A 9,156-nucleotide genomic window follows, 5' to 3' on the forward strand; every position below is an offset into this window, starting at 1 on the left:
TGATGAATCAAGCCCAAGGTACGTACCGCCATACAGTGCCCATATAACAGCTCCATACATAAGGCAATATTATAGAAGTGCTATAAAAATGGCTACATAATGAAAGGGGTTGTCTCATCTGGGACTTTTATTGCTAGGACAGGCATGCTCAACCTGCGGCCCCTCCAGCTGTTGCAAAACTACAACTCCCAGCATGCCTGAACAGCCTACAGCAGGGAGTTGTAGTTTTACAACAGCTGGAGGGCCGCAGGTTGAGCATGCCTGCGCTAGGACATACCATCAAAGTCAGAAAGGTGTGGGTCCCACCTCTGAGACCTGCACCTGTCCCCAAAAGTGAAGGAGAGAGCACCGCACATACGCTCTCTATTCATTTCTGTGGGAGTTCGGAATAAAAAGCCGAGCGCGTGCACTAGGCTATTTGCAGAAGTCCCATAGAAATCAATGGAAAGTCCACGAGCAAGCACAGCCATCTCTAGGTGACTGCCGCCAGAACTTGTTTCATAGGAATGAATGGAGGGCGGCTGCGCAGCGTTCACTTTGGGAGTCCCAATCTAGAGTCAACGCTGGGACCCGCACCTATCTGATATTGGTGGCACATCTCTAGTGTCCCACTAGGTAAATGTGGGCACTACACAAGGGTCAATTGGGCCAAATTGTTCCCCACCTTTTGTGGAACAGGGTAATTGTATTTTATATGGTGTTTTGGTGTGCACTTTTCCTGTTGTCTCCTGTACCAGGCCTGTTAGGTGTAGTTCCTCCTCCTAGACAGTAGAGTGAGCTAGGGAACCCCCTAGTATAAAATGTCAGGTCCAGTTCAGGAGAGGGAGTGAAGGAGTGTTTTAGTTGGAAGCCAGTGGACACTAAAAGTGTCAGATCATCGGAAAAATCTGACTCTATTGTGGGTTATCCCACCCGAACATCGCTAGGACAGCTGGGGTCCCTACCAATCACTAGAAATACATGGTCCAGTGGTAGAGATGTGTACGTTAGAGATGGAAATGGACATGGAAAAATAAAATACGGTGGTGTGTGTGGCCTGTACCCATATTGCGGGACGCAAATAGCGGGTCTGCAATATACGGGGACCGGCGATGTGACATTGACTTTAATGGGTTCGTAGTTCGCAGGATACGGAGCAGAGGCATAGAGCGAAGCAGACTGAATCTTGCAGATCGCTGACCCATTCATGTGAACGGGTCCGCATCCGCAAACAGCGGCCGGTGCCCGTGGCACACACATTCGTGTGCAAGATCCCTAAGGCCGAGCTCACAGTTCAGTTATTCTGAGCCAAAACGTACGGATCCTAAACACAGAACAGGTGCAAACCTTTCCATTGCACCTGGTCTCAGCCTTCACTACGGAGCTTGGCCTCGGTCCCATAGACACATCTCTAACCACTGGACCATGTATTTCTAGTGATTGGTAGGGACCCCAGCTGTCCTAGCGATGTTCGGGTGGGATAACCCGCAATAGTCCAATTTTTTCAATGATCTGACACTTTTAGGGCTCATGCACACGACCGTTGTTGTTTTGCGGTCCGTTTTTCACAGATCCGTTGTTCCGTATCTGAGTTTTCTTTTCCCCTCGGATTTAAGTCCTCTTCCATTCCATTAGTCCACAAACAATATCCGTATGGTTTCCGTATGAGATCCGTTTTTTTGCGGATCTGAAACAGAAACGTAATAATCACCAAACACATGAGCAATATGGGCTGGGCATAGCATTTCCACAGTATGGATCCGCAAAATACGGATGACATTGTGGAAGCGTTCCGTGTGCGTCCCATATTTTTTGCGGATCCATTAACTTGAATGGGGCTTCGGAACGTGATTTGCAGACAATATTAGGACATGCACAACTTTTTTGCGGAACGGAAATACGGAAAGCACACTGAGTACCTTCTATTGTTTTTACGGACCCATTGAAGTGAATGGTTATGCATACGGTCCGCAAATAAAGCGGAAAGAAAATACGTTCGTGTGCATGATCCCTTAGGCAGTGGTGGACAACCCACCACATTATGGAGACCTGAGATGCAGCCCTCGACTTAGATTTTATTCTTCACTGTCCCACAGCATGCCAGTAAATCACAGGAAAGCAAGGAATAGTGGGAAAATAACGTAAACTCGTGGGCGAGCTGGCCATTTGTATATAAAGGACTGGGGCTGAGTGGCCATAAACCAAGTCTCACGGTGTCCCTGCTGCACTTTACCACCTGGTACCTGGCAGCCATCCTAGCTGTTTTTGTATCATCCAGTTCTAGGCCCCTTACTGTTTCTCATCAGCTTCACGTCCTTGATGGCACCTTTCTACCCCCTAGGTGTCTCTATGCCCAGCTGCCCCTTCTAGGTGCCATCTTCCTACTTTTTTTTTTTTTGCCCTAATATTTTTCAGGGCTCATAGTGTGTGCAACTATAATATTCAGGGGGCACAGCGTGTGGTGTTATTAGATTAAGGGGTACAGTGTGTGGCAATGTTACAAACCGGATTCCAAAAAAGTTGGGACACTATACAAATCGTGAATAAATACTGAATGCAATGATGTGGAGGTGCCAACTTCTAATATTTTATTCAGAATAGAACATAAATCACGGAACAAAAGTTTAAACTGAGAAAATGTACCATTTTAAGGGAAAAATATGTTGAATCAGAATTTCATGGTGTCAACAAATCCCCAAAAAGTTGGGACAAGGCCATTTTCACCACTGTGTGGCATCTCCCCTTCTTCTTACAACACTCAACAGACGTCTGGGGACCGAGGAGACCAGTTTCTCAAGTTTAGAAATAGGAATGCTCTCCCATTCTTGTCTAATACAGGCCTCTAACTGTTCAATCGTCTTGGGCCTTCTTTGTTGCACCTTCCTCTTTATGATGCGCCAAATGTTCTCTATAGGTGAAAGATCTGGACTGCAGACTGGCCATTTCAGTACCCGGATCCTTCTCCTACGCAGCCATGATGTTGTGATTGATGCAGAATGTGGTCTGGCATTATCTTGTTGAAAAATGCAGGGTCTTCCCTGAAAGAGATGACGTCTGGATGGGAGCAGATGTTGTTCTAGAACCTGAATATATTTTTCTGCATTGATGGTGCCTTTCCAGACATGCAAGCTGCCCATGCCACACGCACTCATGCAACCCCATACCATCAGAGATGCAGGCTTCTGAACTGAGCGTTGATAACAACTTGGGTTGTCCTTGTCCTCTTTGGTCCGGATGACATGGCGTCCCAGATTTCCAAAAAGAACTTCGAATCGTGACTCGTCTGACCACAGAACAGTCTTCCATTTTGCCACACTCCATTTTAAATGATCCCTGGCCCAGTGAAAACGCCTGAGCTTGTGGATCTTGCTTAGAAATGGCTTCTTCTTTGCACTGTAGAGTTTCAGCTGGCAACGGCGGATGGCACGGTGGATTGTGTTCACTGACAATGGTTTCTGGAAGTATTCCTGAGCCCATTCTGTGATTTCCTTTACAGTAGCATTCCTGTTTGTGGTGCAGTGTCGTTTAAGGGCCCGGAGATCACGGGCATCCAGTATGGTTTTACGGCCTTGACCCTTACGCACAGAGATTGTTCCAGATTCTCTGAATCTTCGGATGATGTTATGCACAGTTGATGATGATAGATGCAAAGTCTTTGCAATTTTTCGCTGGGTAACACCTTTCTGATATTGCTCCACTATCTTTCTGCGCAACATTGTGGGAATTGGTGATCCTCTACCCATCTTGGCTTCTGAGAGACACTGCCACTCTGAGAAGCTCTTTTTATACCCAATCATGTTGCCAATTGACCTAATTAGTGTTAATTGGTCTTCCAGCTCTTCGTTATGCTCAAATTTACTTTTTCCAGCCTCTTATTGCTACTTGTCCCAACGTTTTTGGGGATTTGTTGACACCGTGAAATTTTGAATCAACGTATTTTTCCTTTAAAATGATACATTTACTCGGATTAAACGTTTGTCATCTACGTTCTATTACAAATAAAATATTGCCATTTGCCATCTCCACATCATTGCATTCAGTTTTTATTCACAATTTGTTTAGTGTCCCAACATTTTTGGAATCCGGTTTGTATTTTCAGTGGGCACAGTGTATGGCACTATTATATTCACGGCCCACAGTGAATAGAATATACTGTGTGGCACTATGAGGGGTTTGTCCTGGTATAGAGGGTAACAATGTAAAAAGCGAGAATTCGAAGATGTAAGTGCAGCAAACCCTATCATTGTAAGTCCCATAGACATTGAATGGAGGAGTAGATATTGTACTCCTGCGGCATTCAAGCCATAGAGGCCTGGGCCAGACGGAGGAGAAAAGGACGAAGAATGTCTCCGATCAGAGGATATGTCACCTGAAGGCCTATGTTTAGCAGCTGGATTAAGGAGTCAGAGCATGACACTGGGATCAGGCGTGACCATCCCAGTACTGCCTGTCACTACTTGGACGCCAAAACATTCATGTACAAAATGATGTCTCTTCTGTCATACATAATAGCATGCAGTAACCTTAAAGGGGTATTCCTACCTTATATCCCATTGTAACAAGTATGGGTACCACCCGTCTATTGCTTTCTGCCCACTGCATTCTTTCTATATTTCAGCATAGAGGTTGCCACACTTCTTCAGACTTTCATCGTTAGTCTATGGGAGTTACAGAAAGAGCTGAACAAGACACCTCTCTACTGAAGCGCACAGTCTCACCTGGAGAGGTGGGCCCTCAAAGCCGCTTGTCCGGGAGCTGCACAGAAAGGCAGCAGTATGAAGACAGATCTAGTGCTGTAGCAGTGCTGGAGTGGCAGAGCTGATGTAGCAGTGCTAGAGTAGTGAGACTGAATGAGTATTGGAGCTGAACAATATTGATGAAAGGGCAGGCAGGAATGCAGAGGACATATTCTGAATAATCAGGCGGCGTTCATGCTGCCAGAGCCGGGTGTAAAAAACCTGGAGTAGTGATATGTCTTTAGACTAGAGACTAGGCTACTCAAGGTAGGGTGATGGCACAGAGCTTGGTGCTGGACGCAGGACAATTATAGTATGGAGAATTTATTTGTCACGACTCATTGTATGGTGGTCAGTATGAAAGCCCCCTTCCCATAAATGCCCAAGACAGTAATACCTCTTAATGGAGTACTCCTGCTAAGTTCTGCCCTATCCAGGGCTGGGAGCTGCACTGCTGACTTGCAGCGGTCTGCAAGGGGCCTTAGATCAGTGGGGGTCCTACCACTGAGACCTCCACTAATCACAAGAACCCCATAGAGCAGCTGCTCCATACATTTCTATAGTATTTCCAAAGATAGCCTACTGGCAGGACCCCCCACTGATCGAATAGTTATCCCATATGCTGTGGATTGAGGCGAACTTCATATAACAGGAATACCCTATAAATGGCGAAAATTACAATGTACACCATACGCTCGGGCCGTTATGGATTCAGCTAATTTTGGCCTTGGGGGAACCACAATTTTATGTTTTTTTCCGCTCAGCATTCCAGTGGTCATAGATTTTAATGTTTTTTTAGCTCCCACGGCTGTATAAGGCCTTGTTTTTCTGAGATGGTTCTTCTCCATTTCAGGATACATTTACAGCATATTAGTGAGAGGGGAGACATAAGGGGGTCCTTTGTAAAAAAAAAAAAAAAAATGTTTTGTATGTATTTTTCTCTGATGAATATTGTGCAGGTTGTTGCAGTGATGGGAGACCCCCAGGACTACATCATCTGGTGTCTTCTGATGAGAGGAAACTCAGTTACCGACCTCTATACTCCGCCATCTTCGTCAGCCCAAGAGGACAATATATTGAGCAGCAGGTGCACCACCTCACTGCAGTTGTGCACTCCCCAGCTTTGTGACTAGGCAGCGGGGGCTTGAGGTTATAAAATTCTATTGCGGGACAAACCCTGTAATGTTTAAAGCAGGGATGCTCAACCTGCGGCCCTCCAGCTGTTGCCAAACTACAACTCCCAGCATACCCTAATAGCTTTAGTCTAGGCATGCTGGGAGTTGTAGTTTTGCAAAATCTGGAGGGTCAAAGCTTGGACATCCCTGGTTTAAAGCAAGCAGGATCCCAGCTGTCAGACTAAACCTCCTTGGCTTTGGCCCACAGCACGTGAACAAATCCCTTACCTGTCCATGATAGACAGACAGTCATGACTGGAGCATGGAAGCAGACAAGCTACAGTCACTGTCCAAAGTCACCTACTAATGTCCCCGAGCTCCGCTCTGACCTGCAGCTTCCTCAGGGGTCGTCTACGAATAGCTCAGGGTGACCCGCCAGGCAGGAGAAGGAACAAATTATAAGAGCAAACCTGTGCAGGCAGATCACACAGGAGGTCTATAGGAAGATCCTTAGAAACCCACCATGAGGGCTTCAGGGCTTATTAGACTGGCAGTTAGGCTGAAATACACTGACATAAGTGCCTTACTCTTCCCTCAGGATTGGTCATCAGAATCTGATTGGACCATTGGGGTTCCGACTCCCAATCCCTCCCCTGAAGAGGCCGCGGCTTGTTCCTAGGCCAGTGACGCCATGTTCATCAGTCACATGGCCTAGGTACAGCTCAGCCCATTCAAGCGATTGGGACTGAGCCGCAATACGAAGCGCAGCCGCTATACAATGTACAGTGCTGTGCTTGGTGAGGAGGCCACGATGCTCAATGGAGCACTGCGGTCTCTTCACATGGAAGCAAGGAGTCCGACTCCCACCAACCAAATACTGACGACCTATCATGGGGATAGGTCATCAGTATTAAAAATACTTGGACGTCCCCTTTAACAGCAGGACAGAGCCCTTCTCTACCCGATCACTAAGTGCGCTCTTCAAGTATGCACAAGTGACGATTGAGGACCATCTGGTTCATAACAGTAAAGTCATAGTAAGGCCTCATGCACACGACCGTTGTTTCATTCCGTGTCCGTTGTTCCGTTTTTCGTGATTTTCTGCAGACCCATTGACTTTCAATGGGTCAGTTACAAACTCGGCTAATGCACAGTTTGTCATCCGTGATCCGTGGTTTCAGTCCGTCAAAAAAATATAACCGGTCCTATTTTTTTTTTCACGGAAAACGGTTTGTGGACCCATTCAAGTCAATAGGTCAGTGAAAAAACGCGGAGGCACACAAGATTGTCATCCGCGTCCGTTTTTTTTTCCTATCATTTGCATGGCAAACTTGACTTAGATATTTTTTTTTTACTTTCCTTCATGTCTGGGGATCCTCCAAAAATAAAGGAAGACACACGGAAACAAAAAAGGACACTGATCACGGAACCTCTTTTTGCGGACTGCAAAAAAATACTGTCATGTGTATGCGGCCTAATACTTTAATTCCAAAATTAAAAGAAATGTTCCAGGGAAAACAGCTAATGTATTATGCCTAAAACACGGCAGAATAGCTTTAAAAAGTAAAAAACTGCAGAACTTCACATTTATCACTGAACCTTACCCCTTTAGCTGCACTCATTCAATATGACTCTGCTGCCCTCTGGTGGATTAAAATTAACATTACAGTCGCTCGTGAATTACAATTCTTCAAATGTGCTCTGCTGCCCTCAAGTGGATTTTAGTCATTACTGCTCCTCTCCTTTGTAGATTGCGATAGTTTTTTCCAATTTCTACTCCCTAAACCCCTCATCACAGCCATGTTTGCCTTATAACAGTCAAGTTTTTTCGGGGTCATTTATCAAAGATCAGCCTTAAACACCAGTATTTATATCCCCTGAGCCACCAGGGGATGGACTCCATTTATGACGAGACGCAGGCAATCCATGCACCTAGACTGAAATCCACTTCGGCTCCTAGCTGGGATAGATTTCAGTTGTCCTTTATGCCAAACTGGTGTAAATGATAGTGAAAGTGCTATGGCTCAGCCCGCATCACGCTCCACACAACTTTTTGTGTTTAAAAAGTCACCAACCCGTGCGTTGCCACTTTCCGCCAGCTGCTGGTGTACATTGGCATTGTAAATGAACCCTAAAGTGGGATTATTATAACTAAAATTTTTATAGGGATGTTCCAAGTTCACCTGCTATTTACAAGGAACCCATCACCACTATTTCATTCCCTGCAGGAGAAGTTAAGTATTACCGGTACACAGTTCACATTGAAATCAATGGAGTATTCATGTAGCTATGACTAGATGAGGGTTCTAATGAAGTGCAACTGAAAAAGCTCATTCACTCCATCAGAGATGAGGTTCAGCTCTGCCCATTACCCGCCTGATTTCATATTGATTTCTAAACTTTGTACTGCAGATTTCTAATCTAGATCTTTACTTTCAGTCCCAGCATTTATGGGACAATAAATAAAGGCTCAGTTTCCTTATTGAGGCCCTTTGTCCTCAGTCTATTATGTAGGGTGGTCATCTAATAGATATGTAACCCATCAATGAGAGGAAAAAAACAAGTTTATCATTTTCTCAGAGATGCCATAAATGCCCAATAGAGTTGGGTCAGAACTTTGGAAACTGCACTTATCGGGAGGATGGGGGGGGGGGGGGGGGTCGGGGGTCAGTTCAATGGAAAGTGGGCCACAGTCTATGAAAGTCACAATAACCGAGCGAGCAGCACGTGGGTCTTTCTGTAACTCCTACAGACATCGACAGAGGCGCATATGCGAGTATCACCACATCCTGCTGCTTTAGTCATAGCCCCATCAGCACACTACTCCTGGTTGTGACAGCTGTCAGGTCTCAGACTTCCCTTCTATCAGGGTTGGATAGAGCAGCAGGGAGGGGGAGGAGGACGATGTACACTGCTGATGTATGTGGAGGAGGAAGGGAGGAAAGCACAGCCATCTGCAGAGGGGAGAATTACACAGGGAAAGAGTAGAGAAAGCAGAGCATCCATGGCAGTCTCTGAAGGGAGAGGGAGGGGGAAAGAACACAATCCACTGCATCATTATCATCAGCACAACGGACAGGAGATCTGCGGAAAGAGAAATCGGTCCAGGAATGAAGAAGATGTGCCAATACATGAGAGCTGAAGACAACAGCATCCTGGACACACGGATCCAGCATCCAACGGGAAAGACATGTTCAAATGAGAAAAGTCTGAAACTAGGATCCATTTGCAAACCACAGATCGGGGAGAGGGGGAATAAATGAAGGAATAAAAACGGATTTAACCCGTACAGTGTTTCAATCCTAAAAAAAACAACAAAAAACAAA

Source organism: Bufo gargarizans, chromosome 1 (genome assembly GCF_014858855.1).
Source record: "Bufo gargarizans isolate SCDJY-AF-19 chromosome 1, ASM1485885v1, whole genome shotgun sequence".
Taxonomy (NCBI): Eukaryota; Metazoa; Chordata; class Amphibia; order Anura; family Bufonidae; genus Bufo; species Bufo gargarizans.